General features: G+C 33.1%; 1 protein-coding gene across 8 annotated transcripts in view; it reads left to right on the top strand.

Moving 5' to 3' along the window:
• Positions 1-19,287, top strand: part of LOC123314988 (tropomodulin-1) — a 62,382-nt gene that overhangs the window by 13,000 nt on the left and 30,095 nt on the right. Inside the window, exons 1-2 of one of the 8 annotated variants that reach the window (XR_006537892.1) lie at positions 12,509-12,514; positions 13,366-13,373. The exons of 6 other annotated variants lie outside the window; for them this stretch is intronic. The gene's annotated coding sequence lies outside the window, so the exon portion shown is untranslated. Of the gene's footprint in view, positions 1-11,752; positions 11,985-12,508; positions 12,515-13,365; positions 13,374-19,287 lie in introns of those variants that run through there. One more of the 8 variants, XR_006537891.1, reaches the window with a different exon arrangement.

The raw sequence follows: 19,287 nt of genomic DNA, 5'->3' as shown, positions 1-19,287 counted from the left end.
CATACATTCCATTTTTGTGGAATATTGTGGGACAATGAACTTCTAACAAAGGCTTAATTATTTCGCCAGTTAAAAATAGAGGTCTCCATTATTTCCTCAAGGCTTTGTCCAAATATTTCACCCATTTCACAAAGACTTCCTTTCATCTTCGTTCCGATGCATTTAGTTTGTTGATATTCTTCAAAAACGTAATGAATGTGACTGCAGACACTTGACAACTTCTGCACCAATTAGTGTCTCTATAAATGTTTTGACCGATAATATAATATTCAGAAGAGTCGGTTTATTACTTTATTAGAGTCACAGCCTATTAAATACAATGTTAGTCGTCTAACCAGGTGATGTACGAACATTGCGCTCCTCCATAAAACAAGATTGTCAAGGTATTTTCTTAGTTGGCGTGATTTCTTGGATTTCAGCTGTGCCATTATTCGTGAATAATTGCGCAGAATGAGCTTATTAACTATCGTCTTAAGTATTTGAAATGTTAATAAGATACGAATGGAAGTGGAAAATTGTCTGGCTAAATTTATATTTCGAAATCAAGATTTGTACATATTTTCACTGGATATAACACACAAGATAGTGCGAGAAATCTTGATAAACAAATAGAGATTCTTTCAGAATGTTGTCAAGGATTTCTCTCTTACTTGATTCTGGAGAATCGAGTCCAAAAATTCATTTCAGTTGGATAATTTCACTAAATTCGGAAAATGAATTTTCGACCTGTTTTTACTTTTATCTTCACAATAATTTTTTTTCTATTTCAATCTTAATCTTCATTCGACTAAGAGCAGCTCAATAAGAAATCATCATAAAGTTTTATTATCAAAATTCAACTACTTCCGTGTGATATAACACAGTAAAAACTGATTAATAAAGATAAACTCAACGAAGGGGAAAGTGATCATGATCAATAGTGTTACATGAAGAATACATTGATATAACACGGTAGTAACTAACTTGAACAAACCAATTTCCAATGACTTAAACATGAAAATTGAACAATTCACGATAATATATTTCTTTAATTCTCGATTCACCAGAATGAAGTAAAATGATAACATTGATGTGAATGGGCTTGTGACTGTTTATTGGGTCGAACTTTCATTTATATTGGCTTTGACTGTTATTAATGTTCCATAGTGGCAGCTGATTTTCTTCTCCATATTTTTTTTATACTAATTTTAGTTTCTGAAATGCAGGAAAATTCATTTTTCGCCACTTACTGGAATAAGTGCTGGAAAATGACTCTTAAATGAACTGGATTGAGTACGGGAAAGTAGGTAAAAAGGAACTGGAAAAAAAAAATTTACAACGTATTACTGGCTACGATTTTAAGAATACTGTCGTCTCCATTCTATAATGAACATCACTCTGATCACTTCGGAATAATTGTTCTTACCCTTATCATTTATAGGTGAGGAATTTGGACAAATAAAAGTTTTTCCTTTCGTTAAAGGAGAACAATAATAAAAATCTTTTAATAAGAAGAATTAGAAGAAAATGGTAGAAAATTTACACATAAGTTATAATCGTCCTTTACATCTCGAAGATAATGTCTAATAAAGGGAGAATTGTTCATTTCATTCACTCGAAAACCTATTCGAACAATGAGTAAAGATATAAGTAAACAACTTTCGTTTATCAAGTTGTCGTTGTAAGAAATGAAATATTTTTACATCGGCTGATAGGTTTCTGTTCATTTGCCAAGTTGGGAATGGTCCATTAGTTTTCGTTCTTTTTGGCACAATTACTCAAGAGGATTCCTCGAACATTCTATAGAAAAATGTTGTGCTGATTATTTTCAAGATATATAAGACTTATGGGCATTTCAAGGACTGACCTGGAAATATTTGTTGTTGCTAATACAGTTTCACATTAGGAAGTACCTACTGAATACTGAACTTCCCTTCATATTACTTTTCCTGTGGTTTTCAAGGATGAGTAGATTAGATAAAGGTTCTGAGAAGCCTTTTCGTCCCACTTTGGTTTGAATTCTACCCTTGTTTCTCTCTATCATTGAGGAATATAGCCCCATGCATAGTAGATCTTGAAGAGATCACCATTTGGGGCGAAATATAATGAAAAACGTTTTTCAGCATTGCCTCCTGTGGAAAACAGAATAGATAAAGATGAAACAGATGTGGCCTAAACAAATAATGATACGATTCAACCATTGAGGATTGAGGATTCAACTGAGTTGGGATCTTACCCGTTTCTGCCGAAAAACCCTCTGTCGGCTTTCTAAACATATGACATCAATGGTTTGGTGTTTATTCTCTACCTCTCGACAAAAACCTAATGATACTATTCCTAAAGACTCTAAAGACAGTTCTAATTACTTTGGACGAAAAATTTCTGGATAGTGAGCAAGGTTAAAGGATTGTAATTCCACACAATGATCTATTATGTCCGGTGTTTGTTCTTCGAAATATTTCTTTCAATCAATCATTAACCAATGGTTTCACAAAGTTTGTTAGGGGAATCAACGCTTGATTGAAGGACAAACGTCAATATGTTTTCATCGCTGATTCAGTGATGTGCATTCAGAATATCATCCTGGAATCCAATTATGATCTACATACGTCCATTAAAAAATTCTCAATTCTTACTTTTTTGAAATTTTTAGAAATGAAAAAGTTTCAGTGAAATCGTTTTGGAAATCGAGTGACTGTCATATCGTTGATCGAGCAATCAAAGTTTTGTGAAACCTGGCAGTAAATCTCTTGTGAAAATATGATGAGTGATAACAGAATCAATCGATTAAAGCTGAGGCCGTCCAATTTCAGTTGTGTGAAAAGAAGTCTTCTAGTTTTATATTGCACATTTCTTTTTATATGATACATATTAATATTATTATAAAACCAAGAATCAGTCGAATGAAGCAAGAAATTGTTGGAAGGCACAAGATTTGTTTAGCAAATATTTGAAGGAAATACATATCTCCATTTGTTTCCTCGAAAAAAGACGTTTTTTGTTCAATTCTTCCTAGATGACTTGAAACAATAAGATACGGTAATAAAAAAAAATTTCAGTTGAGCTTATAGGTAATGATCGTTACTGCTTGATTTCAAAGGCGTATTGTTTGAAAACATGAACCAGCAGATTAACTAGATGCGTTACAATGAGTAGATATAAATATTCCACTCTCAAAAAAAGTTATGGACGAATAGAATATGAGACTAGTGATGAGCCGAGACTTGGTTATATGAGATTTTCAGACTTCATTTGCTATCGGTGAGAGAAGTCTTCCTGAATGCTCCAATTTTTCGAAATTCAGTCAGGTTATGTAACTGGAAAAGAGCTAATCAATGCAGCCCATGAATCAGTAAAAAAAAATTTCCCTCCAGGAGGACTAGATTTTTAAAAGTACAATATGATGATCATTTCGATCATCTATTGTGACATTCGTACAAATAAACTTATAAAATGACAAACATAAGTGACAATGACAATTCACAAAATACTTGATAATTTGACGTAAAGTAGTACTGTATGTACAGTATTAATAATATAATATAACATAACATAACAGAATGTAGAACTGCGGTCATAATGAAGCGTTTCACCAAAAAACCTTCAAAATGACAAAGTTGAAAAAAAAATTTTTAAATGATTACTGAAATAGATCCTATATAGGTACGACCTAGAGCGTTTGTATAGGGTAGCAAAGCAATGGAAAAAACGAAAACGAAACCATGTGGTTTCGTTTAGGATATTGGCACGTTTGATATTTACGTTGTAATGAAAATGGAAACTTAGGGTTCAGAATTTTTCTCATTATTTTTTAATAACTTATACGATTTTATGAAATGGCTCATTTCGATACCAACTGACAGAAGAGACTTAGGACACAAGTGTAAAAAATAGAATAATACTTCAAAATCTCACCAATAAAATTCGTCTAAATTATACACGAATGTTTTCAATTTTTTTCTTGTTCGAACATTTCAACAATAGTCTTGAGAATGGTATGAAATGGGGAACATCATAGTACTTTTTCAACAGAACTAACATCAGCACTTTCAAGAAAGTGCCTCGATTTTCAACATTTTTGTTTCACTCTGAACAGCACGATACAACAATTATTATTCTCTCAAGTGACCTGATGCCTTTAATCCGATGAACTTGGTACTGAACTATTCATTGTCCAGCCATATGTTTATGTTTTGTTTCGTTTTTGCGATGCCGGAGTCACCTTCCACAGTTCCGTACTTGAAATTCAATGAAATTTTGTCGAATTTCTAGGGGTTTTGTATCTCAGCCATTTTGGATGTTTTATAAATACAATTTTTGGTGAAACGACTTATTTTGATGAGTTCTACCTTCTGTTAAAAAAAAAGCCTCACCTTTGAAAACACCCTGTATTGTTGATGATGTAGAGTGATTCTCTCAAAATATTGATGATGTTATAACAAGTGATACCGTAATGAAGGTATGCTGGTGGTTAAGAAAACAGCGTATTTGCAGAACACAATGGTATGATTTCTCCATAATAAAGATGTAACGAACACAAGTTAGGAAACGATGTTATTGAGACCATTTCTCAATATCATAAACCGTGGTCTGATCCCTCGTTTCCGATATCATTGCGATCTTATCTTAGGTATATGGGGAATTAACCGCTTTTATCATGGTTTTATCCTGGAAAACGCCAGACACCGGCAAACTCATTTATAATCCTATCCATTAGTTCCAGCACTAATCTTTCGAAATATTACGATCTACAATTCGTGTGTGATCCTGGACGTTGTAATATCCTCCCAAGTAATGAAGCGAGTTATATAGCCATCAACCTTTATTAATTACTGGTGACTGTTACTTTCTTCCGCTTTGATTTGTTCCTAAAAATACCGAAACCAGCCATTGGTTAATACTAGAATGATCGGTGTTGTCAGAATTGAAATGACGGAAGGAAAGATGAAATTAGATTTACTGCCTACGACATCGTTAGAAATCGAGTTTTTCAGTGTCGAAAGTCAATGGTATTTGAGTGTAGAGAGTTTTCTTCAGCGATGAGAATAAATGAGGTGGCATATTAAAATTTTTTGACTTATTTTCTAAGCATTTTCTGGCTGGGGTGGAGAGTTAAGGGAGTGGATGCGTAACATCCATGAAATGAAGTACCGACGCTTCTCAGGTAGCTATTTTCAAGATATCCAACCAGAATTTTTTTCTGCAATTCATTTGTGGGAGCAAGGATGCAATTTTAAAGGGCAAACAGTTTCATACTGGCTTTCAGAATGCAGTATGGAGTTTTTGATGAAGTTTGTGGCCGAATATATAGAAAGACGTGTTCAGTTCATCCAAAGATGAGGTAATAGGTAATAGGTTTATAAATATGTTTCATACACTCTGACAAAAAAGTATCCGGAAATTCTCATTTAAATTGCCCGCGTTGAGTATTTTTAACTATTTGAAGATTCTGTATGTTGGTAGGACCACAGCCCTCTTAACTACCTCTTAAGAGGTTAGTGGTAGGCAGAGACAACCTGTCTCTGGTGGTAGGACTGTCCGTAATTTCGATGCCAAACATGAGCGCGGTCTGTGGACTAGTTTGTTTTTTGTTTACGACAGCTGTTGAAACCAGTCGGCCTCAGTGGTACTGTGCGAATTTTACAATGGAAAAAATATTGAACAAAGAGTTTGTCTCAAATTTTGTGTTTCGGACGGAATTTCGTGTGCTGACTCATTGCGAATGCTAGAAAAGGCTTATGGAGGTTCCGTTTTATTGAAAACCCAAGTGTACGAATGGTACAAAGTCATTAAAAACGATCGGGAGATCGTCGAAGATTTGCTTCGCTCAGGACGACCGTCGAGTCGACCTCTTCAACCAACGATAACGTCGAAAAAATCAAGGAAATTGTGTCGAACGGTCAATAAAAACCTCTATTTAACTGTTTTGTGACGTTTGCGTGAAAATATTCGCCATAAACGGCAGGATTTGTGGCAAAACAATTCGTGGGTGTTGCATGACGATAACGCACCACGATTATCAATGATTTTAAGACCGTTGATAAATACCATCGACCAGCCACCTTATTCGCCTGATCTAGCCCCGTGTGACTTTTTTCTTCTCTTCAGACTAAAATTACCGCTCCGGGGAACCAGATTTGACTCCATAGACGCCATAAAAGAAAATTCGCAGAAATAGCTGAAGGCCAGCCCTGAAAGCGCCTATAAAAAATGTTTCCATGATTGGAAAAAACGTTGGCACATGTGTATCGCTTCAAATGGAGCATATTTTGAAGGAGATTCAATAAATATTGAAGAAGTTTAATATTTGTGCTTTTTATTTCAAATTTCCGGATACTTTTTTGTCATAGTAGTATTTTCACATATTAAAAGTGTTCTGGTGGTCAGATATCGATTGAAATTTATTCTGGGAGGATTCTGCATTTCTTAATAAATTTTTTACGCAGGAGCAAATCGTTCATTTCATTTTTAATTGATTTTGTTTCAGAGATTGGGAGTGAAAACCCTAAAAATTTTATTAAGAAATATTCTGGTGGTCGTATTTATTCTACCCCAATATTGTAATTTTTTGGTTTGAGCTTTTATCGGCATGCATCTCTAACATATTATGTGAATATTATGAAAAAATTTAATATAAAAACGTGAAAAAAGTCAATTTACTTTTCTCTACTAGAATGCAAATAAATATTTTTGATAACACTTCAAAAACATCACTCCTAATGTGTATGTCTTTGGCCTCAAAATATGTATACATAATATGTATACATTTAATAAGTTGAAATATTTCATTCCTGTTAAGAAAAAGAGGGTCAAAAACCTCTACAATTACCCCCATTACTCAGCAACCAAGAAGTTTAAGTTGCCATTTAAAAAACTGAACTACCCTCCACTCCTTTTATGGGGGTGCATGACACACCATACAATTATACAAGGTGAGTGTTTGACTCGTACAAATATTTCAACAGTAGATTCTTGAGGTCAAAAGAAACACTTTTTTTATCATTTTTTTCCGAATCGGCTCGGTTAAAAAGATATAGGCTGTTGAAAAACCATACAAAAAATGTTATTTTCAGTTCTCACAAACGGTTTCATCGAACGAAGAATGAAATGTATTTTGAAATATATTTTTTCAGTTATTTGATGAATCTTTCCCGAACACAAGATATGACCCAGATCTTCCAGTTTTCTCATTATGACCATAACGTACCATAAAAATACGAAAATTCAAAGAATCCAACTTTTGAAAATAAGTTGGACGCTATATAATGAATATTTGAACATTTTGTAAAATCAAAGTATTCATCATAATTTCTCGTATAATGAGCCGTTTTCGAGTAATTTCATGTTTGAAAATAAAAAAATATCTGTGAAATTTGAAAAATTGGGCACTTCTTCCAGGGGTGGCACTGCTCATTATGAAAACTTAAAATGGCTATATCTTTTTATCAGGGCCGAATCGGAAAAAATGGTTAAGTGTTAAAATATTTGTAAGAGTCAAACACTCACCCTGTACATCAAAAGTTGGTTAATATAAAATAAAATTGCTCAGCTTCATTATTTTTATACAAAATATGAAATATCGAGGAAATGAATTTCGTGCCCTTTTGCTCACTCTGTATACCTACTCGAACAGGGACATCCGAAATTTTTAAGTTGGAATACATGTTTCAGAAAAACCACATATTTTTGATAATAAAGGTGTAGTAAAAGAATGTATTGAGGACTATTTCCAAGATTTCTCACAATTTCCTTCGTCAGCATAATATTTCCACCATTTTTCACTAACATCGTTTTCCATTACTCCCTTTCACATCCATTACCTGGAAATCATGACGAATGAAATGCCCGGGAAGTTGTTTCCATAAATCAAACCTGAGTTCGCTCTCTGAGAAAATAAAAAACTGTATGGCCCGGACCGGCCGCAGATGATTATTCAATGTCGTTAATATTGCTGTATTAACGTCACTTACCGCTGGAGTTTCTATAGAATGTGTCCACTGTACTGTGATTTACATTTCAGTTTTAACACATTAACAGTTGTGCCACCTCTACATGTGTGACACCGGTATGATCCATCAGTTTCACCGTCTGCACAGTTTTCACGAGCAATATAACTTAAGACACCTTACTCAATCGTTTTGTGATGTTTTGCATAACTCGTTTTTGGTTCATTATTTCCAATAATAAACCTTTGGAATCGAGCACGAAGCAATATACTGGTGTACTGTGTTTCCGGTAAACAATATCAAATGAATATAAAAATTTTACTTATTTTGGGTTATATGTCAATATACAAATTGACACCAATCCAAATATCTTTGCTGCTAGAGATTAAAACAAAACCGTTTTTCAAGAAAAATAGTTGAAATGTCAGATTGAATTTCACCAATTTTCTATTTATATTTCAGAAAAACTGTTGTGTATCCCTTAAGATATCACTCATCAGTAATCTTCAGAAGTAAATATATTTCAATTAGTCTTAATTTGTAGACGTGCCACTAAAAATTTAAGGGATTTCCCAGAAATTTAGGAAAATGCTCGTAAAAAATTTAAAAAATGAAATGAATATCTAGTATACATCGATGTATACATTTCCCCTTGGTGAAATCTTAGTGTAAAATTTTTGACAACTTTCATCTATGAAAGTTCTTGAACTATCATTATTCTGACGCCCGAAGAAGGCTAATAAAGGAAGTGTGTGGATTTTCCTGTTCCTTGGACCGCTGCTTGTATTTTACTTAATGATGCATTTTTTAAAGATGTTCACTAATGAGATGAAAACATTCTAATAATTTAATATGATGATATAACCATAGTGAATTCGCCAATTTGCATCGTCGTCAAGTAGACAGATTTAGACAGATTGAGAAAAGCTTTCTTACAAGAAAAAACATTAAGTAAGACCTTTATTATAATCGGTTGGTGCTATTTCTTTTTTCCATCACATTCTTACCAATTAGTTTCCTTTCAATTACTGAAGGAAAATTCCAGAATATTATGTTTTCTCAATGTTATGAATATACAACATAACCAACAATGGCTATGGTGTAAGTTGAACGCTTCTTCAACACGTAGAGTGTAGAGACTCAGCTATAAAAATTTTATTTAATAACAGTTAAATTTTCTAAATCTTGAAGGAAATAAAAAATTTTGATGCAAGCTACTTTGCTATTACTTTGCAGGTATCGTTCTCTGAAAAAAGATGGGGAGGATCGGAAAACTAAGCTATGATTAATTTTTTCAACTACATAAAGGTTGGACATTTGTTATAGGTATGCGAAAAATAACGTGGTTATTAGCTTCATCAAAAGGAAAAAACATTGAAGAAACTGACTGAAGTATCTATTGATTGTATTCGAATCCGTTCTGAAGTGGAATAAATGATCGAATTCGAAAATCTTATTCAAAAACCTCATTCAATAATTTAATCAATAACTACGTAAAAGGTTATTTTTATAATTTTGATTGAAATGAGTCGTAGTTCTTAGGTTGAAATAATATCCACTCGTTATTAACGATTTTTAAGCTCATCCCAAATCAACAACTATATGTACATAACATATTTGATGAAACAAAATAAATTGTCGAAGACTTAAAAAATACCGTATAATCAGGAAAAAGCTATAGGTTTCGATTTCCTGGCCTCATTTCATGCCGATTAGTTTTCTGTTTGATCCAGTATGAATTTGATGATAAATTAAGATATGTTCCATCTTTCCGAGTTTATGGGAAACTGAGTTGTACGCCACAATATCCAGAAATAAAATCATCCTGACCTTCGACAAGCCTTCTGAAACTTCAGCCACTGTTTCGTAGAGAGCGCCAAGATTCGCTGAAACGGAAAATTCACTTAAAAGTGAAACGTGAAATCATTTATATATTATTGTTAAATTATCTCTGTTATTTTCAGAAGTGTGAATAAATTCATTTGGATTTCTGATAGTAATACGTATAAAAAATACACTTTTATATTTGTTGTTGTTTTTAGTAGTATCTGATTATCTACCTATAGCTTTTGCCTACAAAATCTGGAAATAAAAAAATTTCGAACCCTTCTTTTATTTCGTTAGGATAATTTTTCTTTAAAAAACAGTAAAAATATTTCGAAATGATTTACTCCCACAGTTTGTTGTAGTTTATATTCCCAATAACGGATTTTTCATTACAATTTTCAAAATTTTTTTTTTCATTATTCAAGAAAACACAACACTTTTTTATGTTTGTTAGCAAACCATTCAAATTCATTTCTGAGAAGATTTACTTATAATAGCTGCTTAAATTTTATTTCATGTGCCTAGTATACAAAAGGTTTCTGAACCTTTGAATTTTCTGTGTTTACCATTTCTTCAATTTTCTTGAAGCTACCTATAGCTTGCCATAGACAAGGGTTATTGATTTTTTCCAATTAACTATTGGTTTTTTATGGAACGAATACTTCTGAGATTCCCAGAGAAATGAAGACCTACCTGTTTTTCAGTTTATAAATTCCTTATGTTTTGTACTTCAATGCATTTGATCTTTCATTAGTTGATCTATCCGTTTCAAGATATAATAGATCAAAAATATCATCACTGGAACAGCATTTTTCTTCGTGAATATATGATAGGAACCAAAATTTATCAAACTCTTTTCCTCACATTATGGAGATGGATAATTTTTAAAATAGAGCTGAATAAATCGTCATCGTGCAAACAGAATATTAATTTCTTTTTGCCTAATCCCAAGGAAATTCACATTTTCATCTTTTATAGACGTAGGTGAGTAGGTATTCAGAATTTCATTTCAAGTACCTATTTTTTCAATTAAAATTTCGCAATTTCGAAAAAGTTATAAAAGAATACGTTCATCGTATTTATTTCAACGAAAATAAATAGGTACCTAATAATCTCATGAATTTTGGTATATAAATGAAATTCCACGTGACAACTCTTTGTCTCAATAAACTCATGCATTTGGCATTAAGAAATCAAATTTTCGTTACCGTTAAAGAATAATAGTTTTTGATATATTATTTCAATAAATTAGATATCCTCAAACAATAAGGAACCGTTCATTGACTAACATGAGTTCATCCACGACACGACAATAACTTACATTAGTAAAAATTTTATTTTTCTGTTTTTTAATTCACCTATTTAGAATCGGAAATTTTATTTTATTTCACGATATCTTACAGTTTATTTACTTAAATTCATGCATTCGATTAGCTGTTGGGTTCTCAGGTAATGCTAGTAGGTAATTGTTCGAACAATTGCGCGGAAAATTTTGTGTAAAGGTAACAATAAATTAGCATGAAATTATGTTAAGGAAAATACCCAAAAATTCTAGAATGGCTATGTTAGCTCTAAGGGGGTATATTTATATAGTAATGAGTTCTCTAAAGAGTCTCTTCTCTCGTATAAATACCTACCTATAATATCTCTTCTTCAGAAAGGAGTTAAATGTTTTTTGTTTTTCAACGCCATCAAGTTCAGAAATAATTCAACAGCTGTATGCGGAGGAAAAAATAAGGAAGCGAGCAGAATCCTAAATCCAAATGAAAAGCGCTCTTTAATGACGTTTCAATGCTTCCGAAGTCACAACAGCCGTTCGACCATATCTAAAAATATCCAATTAGAATAAAATGTGGTAGGAATATTAGATATTTTTAGATTAATTAGATAGTAAATGCTTCGATGAACTGTAACCACGGTTTGCTTCCATAATTTCCAGAGACAAGGTGCCTTTTTTCGGGATACACCATCGGAAATTGTAGAGAGCGCTGATATTCAAAAATATATCGCAAAATGCGACTCCCGAAATACTAGTAGCTTCTGCTCTAGTCGATTTAACGCGATTGCACCCAGTTTCTCGGAAAAGTCTAACATGTTGTACGTGTTTTAAGTGGTTTCGATAGGTTTCTGTAGTATCTTTAGTGCTGTGATATTTGACATTGATTTCGTGTGAACGTTCAATTATTCTGGATATGGGATATGGAGTTTTTCCAAGAATGGAGAGAGACCAGGGTATTGTGTTTCATAATTTGCTTACATTTGCCACGCCAACTAAGTATTTCAAAAGGATACCTATCATAACTGTTAGTTTTATTAGTTGGATGGAATTGTAAAAATATTACCTACTCCCCAAAGTAGAGTGTTTGCAATATTCATCAACTATTTTCTGGATATATAGTGTTGAATGTACTCAATAAATTTTTAATTAGGGTAACACTTCAAGAAACCAAATATTTAAAATTTCATTTAACCCGCAACTTTCAAAGTGAAATAATGTAACAGCTCATCGTTAAATGGCCATATTTTTACGTAATTTATGTCATAATTTATTTTATGGTGAATACTTTAGGCGACAATTTGATACATCGTAATGTGAACGTAGATATCACTTTCATGCTTTTTTCATTTTGTTTCCTTAATGCTAAAGTATGAGGACAAATATCCAATTCCAGTTATAATACTTGAAAAAACTTCGTTTTTGGATATATCTAATTCAAAAATTCATCGTTTTAGGCTGATGTCTTAATATTTTCTGACCAGCAGTTGATGAAGTTCAGATAAAACCTAGCATTTACTGACCAATATTGTTGAACTATTGAAGAAATTTTTCAAATCCATCTGTACTAGGTGTTAACTAAAGATGCGGCAAAGATGTAGACATGTAGATGTATATTCCTATAAGAAATTATAGAAAAACATTAATATAATGGTGTCAAATTTGCACCCCTTCTGAAATATAGGGTATCCACAATAGGAACTCTTTTTAGTTTTTCGTTAACAAAAGTGGAAAGGCAAGCGATACTTCGGTGAAATTTTCGATTTGCTTATACTTAGAGTTTCATTATTCCGTACCTAAGCAAAAAAAGAAGGTTGCACGCCTACTCTTTTAAGCTTATTATGTCTACCAAAATATTAGAAAAATTATCAAAAATGCATTCACCGGCAGTTTTTCCTGGCAATGGTGGAGTTTTGACTGGTTTAGAGCATTATTAGACAAAAGAAAAGTACCTTTTGTTAACAGACGCTCCAAGGTTTCACAAGATGAGGTTGTCAGCAGCAACATTGGATCTTGCGAAAATTTTCAAAGGCTAGTATAGACCCTCAGAAGCTCACTCCAACAAACAATAGCTGGATGAATTTAATTTTTGTTTAGAATGATGGAAAACTATCAACGAATTGAAAAATTTAATGAAATATCCCAATATCTTTTGTCTTTCAATTTCATTAAAGAAAACATAGAAAAAGTTCCAGCTATTGACATCCCCATTTTAGAAGGGGTGTATTGATAATCTCGGACGAGAAATCACTTCCTGCGTATTTGTCGCATCTCTAGTAAAAACCCTGTATATGTGAAATGAAATAAATTCAGTTCATTTCACTCGAATTAGTCTAGTGAAAATTTCAATGATAATATATGTAGATTTCGCCATTTCAATCTCATTTAGAAAAGTTTTTGTGAAATAATATACTGTTGGAACTTGATTCAGGGAGCGGAAGACTAATCTGTCATTATTCATCCGTGCTAAGAAATAATGCAATAATTTCACTTTTTTAAACGTCCAAATCACGAATTCTATTCATAAGAAGTGAAAACTTTTCCTTAGTTCATTCATTAATTGCAAAACACTATCCTATAATCTAATTATGATCATGACTTTCATTAGTGGATGCTATCCAAATTAATGAGTATGTTGATTTTGTACCAAGTACTGCCAAGGAAATATTTTCTCTTGAAAACGCATGGACCTGTACAGTGCGAGACTCTGATTTTGAGGAAATTCAGTAAATCATAGACTTTTTTTTGTTATGAATATGCTCAGGCCAGTCTATTAGTATGTTTATACAGCGTGCCTCGAATTTGAGATAGGACGTTTCTCAACGGCAATCCTGATTTTTTATGGGTATGGGTAATCTTTATTCTTGAAGCCCTTGAAGGGTATATCAAGTTACACAGATACACCAAGAATCAAGTTCTTATTTCATATCGTCAAAAAATAATTAACGAACATTAACTGATTCGGAAATGAAGGAAGAATTCTACTCAATGAAGTAATTCAGGCAGTTTAAAAAGCGAATGAATTTGTTCATTATTTTTTGCCACAAAAAGTTCAATTTAATTATTTCATTAGGTTGAATCAGGCTTCTTCATTTGTGAATTAGTTGATGTTTGTTGAATATCTTTTCAACGAAAGAGAATGATAATTTAATATTTGCTACGTATGTGCAATTTTGTTAAAGGTACACTTCAAGAGTAGTCATACAAAATAAAGATTGCGCTTAAAAATTATCGATTACGCCATAACACAAATTTGGGGCTTACTGTATAACATTTTCTGACATCGAAAAGATCGCAATTCGAAATATTTATCGACAAGCAGAGCATACTTATAACAGAAAAACAGTTTTTAATTTGTTGAATTTTTTTCAAGTTGGAGACTGGCATTGCATGAAAGGAAATTCAAATCTGTGAAATCTGGATAATATAATGTGAATTTTAATTTAGATACATAAGCATCTTGATATTTTTAATCATTCTGAATATTTAATTTGGAAAAATATCCACCAGCTATCGTCTACAACGAAATTTCATTGATTTATCCTTCAAGCGAATGGCCATTGTACAAGGAATACAATAGTACAAAAATGAAAAACAATTTTTTCCAAACCATCTACCCAATAGAATGTTTCATCATTTCGAACAGTTTAACTTATTTATTATGTTCATCGGAGTTTGTAAAGGACGTCTTAGAATTGAATTTTATTATTTCATTTTACGACCTTGTCTGGGAATGGGTTTGGGCCTTTTCATTGAGAATTTACTTGGGTTGAATACTTAATTACTCCGTATTCCTTTAATTTTTTTATAGTTATTTTCCTATCAAGTGCGGAAAATGATACTTGCCCGCACGAAACTGCCGTTGCCCGAACGATGCGAAGCAGAGTTCGGGTAAGCAGTTGAGTGCGGGCAAGACACTTTCCGCAAGAGTTAGGAACAATATTTTTTCTACAAGCGCTTGAAGTATATAAATATATCAATTGCACGATGCAGATCATATCTCATTTGATATTTATTTATATTTATATTTCATATAAAATGACAGAGGTAATTCTCCATGTCGTTACCATGGGTTACTCATCGTTGACGTTCGGTGCATAGAGACATGATAGAATTTAATTTATTCTATAAGATTTGCGTGCGGGAAAAACCCCTGCTAATCCATTCCCGCACGCATTTGCGTGCGGGAAAGAAATAGCAGGCGTTTTTCCCGCACGTTTTGGAAAAGTGACTCTTTGCAACTTGAAATGCGTGCGGGAAAAAGGTTGAACGCGCACGCTTGTAGAAAAAATATATTTCGACACTTTGCACTCTTGGTAGGTACTGATAACAAGCAAATCCTCGGGCAAAAAGGAATTAAACACTATTTCATCAAAACGCAACAGCGCGAAAGTGGAAAAAAGATATACCAATTATCGAGAAAGTCAAGGTACAAGGTTAACTTCAAAGGATGATCTTCAACTTGGTCGTACGATGACAACGATCACACATTTTTGTGATCACAAACACATTATTACTACAGCATTTTGGCAGGTGTTTAACACACGGAACAAATTCGTGAAATTGGCAAGCATCTTTTATTAGTTTTATGTTTGCTAGACTGGGGAACTCGAGAGAGGCGGCCTTTTCAGATGGAACTGAATGAATCCTTTGTCTTTTAATAATCCGTCGGTCTTTTAATCATCTTCGCGCTATGGAAGTGGGAAACTCAACTAACGAATAATGTTCCTTGAAAATGGACAGTCTGACTTGATAATTTATGGAAAAACACATCGGCTCCTCTTAAGACTGGTTTTCAATTATCCATTTCAATGTTTAATGCGACCGTCTCTAATTATGATCGTGTTGACTGTTGAAGTCAACATTTCAAGAAATAATGCAACTAATGTATGGTGGAAACCACTGTAATCGTATAGATATTATATTATTCGATTTCATAATCTCCAGAAGAATTTTTTTCACTCTATTAATATTAGAAGAAATAAACTTTATGAATCTAGATTAAAAATACTCTCATTGAATCGGAACACTCCACGTGGTTATATGACTGGGGATATCCAATATTTATATCATGAATATTTCGGTTAACCGAATTTAAGCCCAGGCGTAAAAGCATAAACAGTTCAGAATGGATTATTTCGAACCAAAAGCGCCATGTATATGTCATTGTGGATTATTTTGATGGCTATGAATATGTTAACCTGTTGAAACCAGAACAAACTGCAGAAAATCATCCAGCAATTTCTCCTAAATAATGGTTCTAATATTCATTCCAAACTTTTCTTGGCGTGCTCAATCTATTCTCCTTGAGTTTGTCTAAAAGTCTAAATTATTCTCAAAAAATACAGAGTGGGCCATTGAAAATGAAACAGCGGGTCTGTAAGTCGGCAGAACCGAATTATAAAAAAACGGTCGGACAAGTCGATTTTTTGTTCTAGGGGTACAGCTTTTGAGGTCAAATTCAAATCCGTATCGCTTCAACCCTTAGGCCCGGTTGCTCAGTTAGGGATTAAAGTAGATGCTAGATTCTCGTCCAGTTGCAGGAAAGTCCATTAAAATTTAATACTTCATTAAAATCTTAATCCTCCATTTTCCCCTTCAAAAATGACAGTTTTAAATTTTGATGGGACATCAAATCTTGATAGACTTTCCTGCAACTGGGCCTCTATCAGGTTAATCTAGGATCTCGGCATAATCCCGAAATGAGCAACTGCAACCGTTAAATTTTGAATAGGGAAGATGGGGTAAGTGACCCCTCATTCAAAAGACCTTCATATCCTGAATTAATCATTTGTTTTTCGTTTTTCGAAATACAAAAGCAATGCGCTTATCAGTATAGTCCAAAAAATTATTTTTAGCAATTGAAAATTAAGGTTTTCAGCAGCTAGAAATTAAATGAACGCCTTTTTTAAACAAACCTCGAACAAAGGGTAGATAGGGGGTTGACTTAATATATTTTCTAATCGAAACTCAAAGGGTCACTTCCTCTCAACAAAATGCACAGCATTAGCTAAGATTTGCTGATTTTTACCACATTATTTACATTAACTTATTTGCTGTGCATATTTTTTACACCTAATGCAATCACTGTTTTTTTGGAAGGACCATTTGTATTTTCTGATTTTTCACCCTCTGAAATTTTACCTAGACAATTGACTTGAAGTGAATTAAATTTCAACTTGATCAATGAGAATTCTTTCTGATTTCTACCACCTTATTCACATTAACTTATATGCTGTGCATATTTTCTACACCTAATGCAAAATGCAATCACTGTTTTTTTGGAAGGACCATTTGTATTTTCTGATATTTCACCCTCTGAATCTGAAATTTTCCCTAGACTTGAAGTGAATTAAATTTCAATTGAGAGTTCTCTTTGCGATACACTTTCGTACTGTTTATTCAGAATAAACTGCATCTGATTTGGCTCCTAATTAATTCAGAATAGTAGGAAAACTTTATGTGGAATATGATAAAAATGTGAAAAACGCAACCATGACAGCGGTGTGGTATTGTGATTTGGTCGTAGAACCAATATTTTTTCCTTTATGGCAGCGATCGGTGACAATTTTATGTTAATCAACTATAATGCTCGTCTACACCGGGCCACAGTTATCAACGACCGCATAGAAATGCATGACATTTACTGAATGGATTGGCCCTCTCCAGGCCTAAATGTTATTGAACATTTCTGGTCTGCAATATCACAGCTACTACACTGCTTACCTGACCTACCGCAGACATTATAACAGCTCGTCAATACTTTGACGGTCATTTGGAAAAACATTCCTCGAAGTTTTGTTGATAACCAGGATAACCTTATTAACACAATGCTGAATAGAGTAAGAGCAATACGAAGATCTGGAAAGGTCCCACCCGATATCAAGCCTTGACTTCAAGGTGTTTGTAGTTAATGAAACCTTTTTTAAGCCTTCACACTCCACCAGATAGAATCCTTATTTTATTTCTCTTGTCTCTTTATTTCTAGAAATGGATCTAAATAAATTATCTTATACCGAATATTATATATAATAGAATTTGGTAAAGTTGATAACATAATGTCAATTGTTGAAATTTTATGAATAAAATGAAAAAATCATTAAAATGGTAGGAGAGTCAAAGTGATATTTTCGAATCTGCGAGATTGCGAATGGAACATAGTAGGGTAGCTAGAAATAGAGGTCGGGTAGAGTAAAAGTCTGGAAGGGGGCCAGATGATCAATATTTCAACGTCATAAATTTTTTGAGGGTTTGGTTTATTATTGTGAGTCTAGTGAAATGTTGTAATGAAAATAAACAAAGCATCATTTTGCTCGCGTATACACAACAGTAGGTATTCGAAAATTCAACACGAAGAGTTGAAATGTGAATCCTCGTGTGCAATAAAGCGTAGATTCATTTTCATACAATCCTTGATGCAAGAATGCCGTAAACGCAAATGAAGATCTTACGTTTTACACAAGATTTTTTTTCAAACTACATATTCTATTTATGGTGCTTAGAAAATGTTCATGTTAGGTATATTAAAAAAAGGTATTCGATAAACCTAATAAGTATTCGACAACTCTTCTAAATGAGTTATAGGATGGTTCTATTACTGGTAAATCTGGGAGAGGAGGAGGCTATAGCAGCAGTCTTTGATGTTATATTTTAATAGGATCTTTGTAATAGGCCTAGCTGAGCTATACATATAAGCTATAGAAGGACATGCGTTGTTTTATGATCCAGCATTTATATCTAGTCATTGAAACGAATAATCCAGCTAATCTACTGGTTCATTATTTCCTTATTTCCTGGACGCGTGTCTAGGGGGGGGTGGAACAGTGATCTGTGGCCAAAGTAGTGCACACTTTATTCGATGCTGCTCTAAGTCAACATTGAATGTTACCTACCTATATCATGTTTGAAAATATTGATAAGATGATAGATAATATTATGTTAACAACCTATTGGAGATAAAGTCCATACATAAAAGATTGAGGATAAAATAATTTTGCTACTCTTTGCCTAAATTGAAATTTCAAAATATTCGTTTCACATGAAATAAAAATGATGAAATCCTTAAGCTACACATATTCGTCAATTTTAGACTCCAATGACGAGTCGTTTCTCATCAAAGACGACAGAATAAAAGGAGAAACTTTTATATTTATCATATTGTATTCTGGTGAAAAATAAAAATGTGAGCATCAAGAATATTGCAGAAAACGTGGTTTCCCAGTACTCAGATGAATAGTACATTTTATTTTTATAATAAGT

This window comes from Coccinella septempunctata, chromosome 6 (genome assembly GCF_907165205.1).
Source record: "Coccinella septempunctata chromosome 6, icCocSept1.1, whole genome shotgun sequence".
Lineage (NCBI taxonomy): Eukaryota > Metazoa > Arthropoda > Insecta > Coleoptera > Coccinellidae > Coccinella > Coccinella septempunctata.
This window is presented reverse-complemented; position numbering and strand designations above follow the sequence as displayed.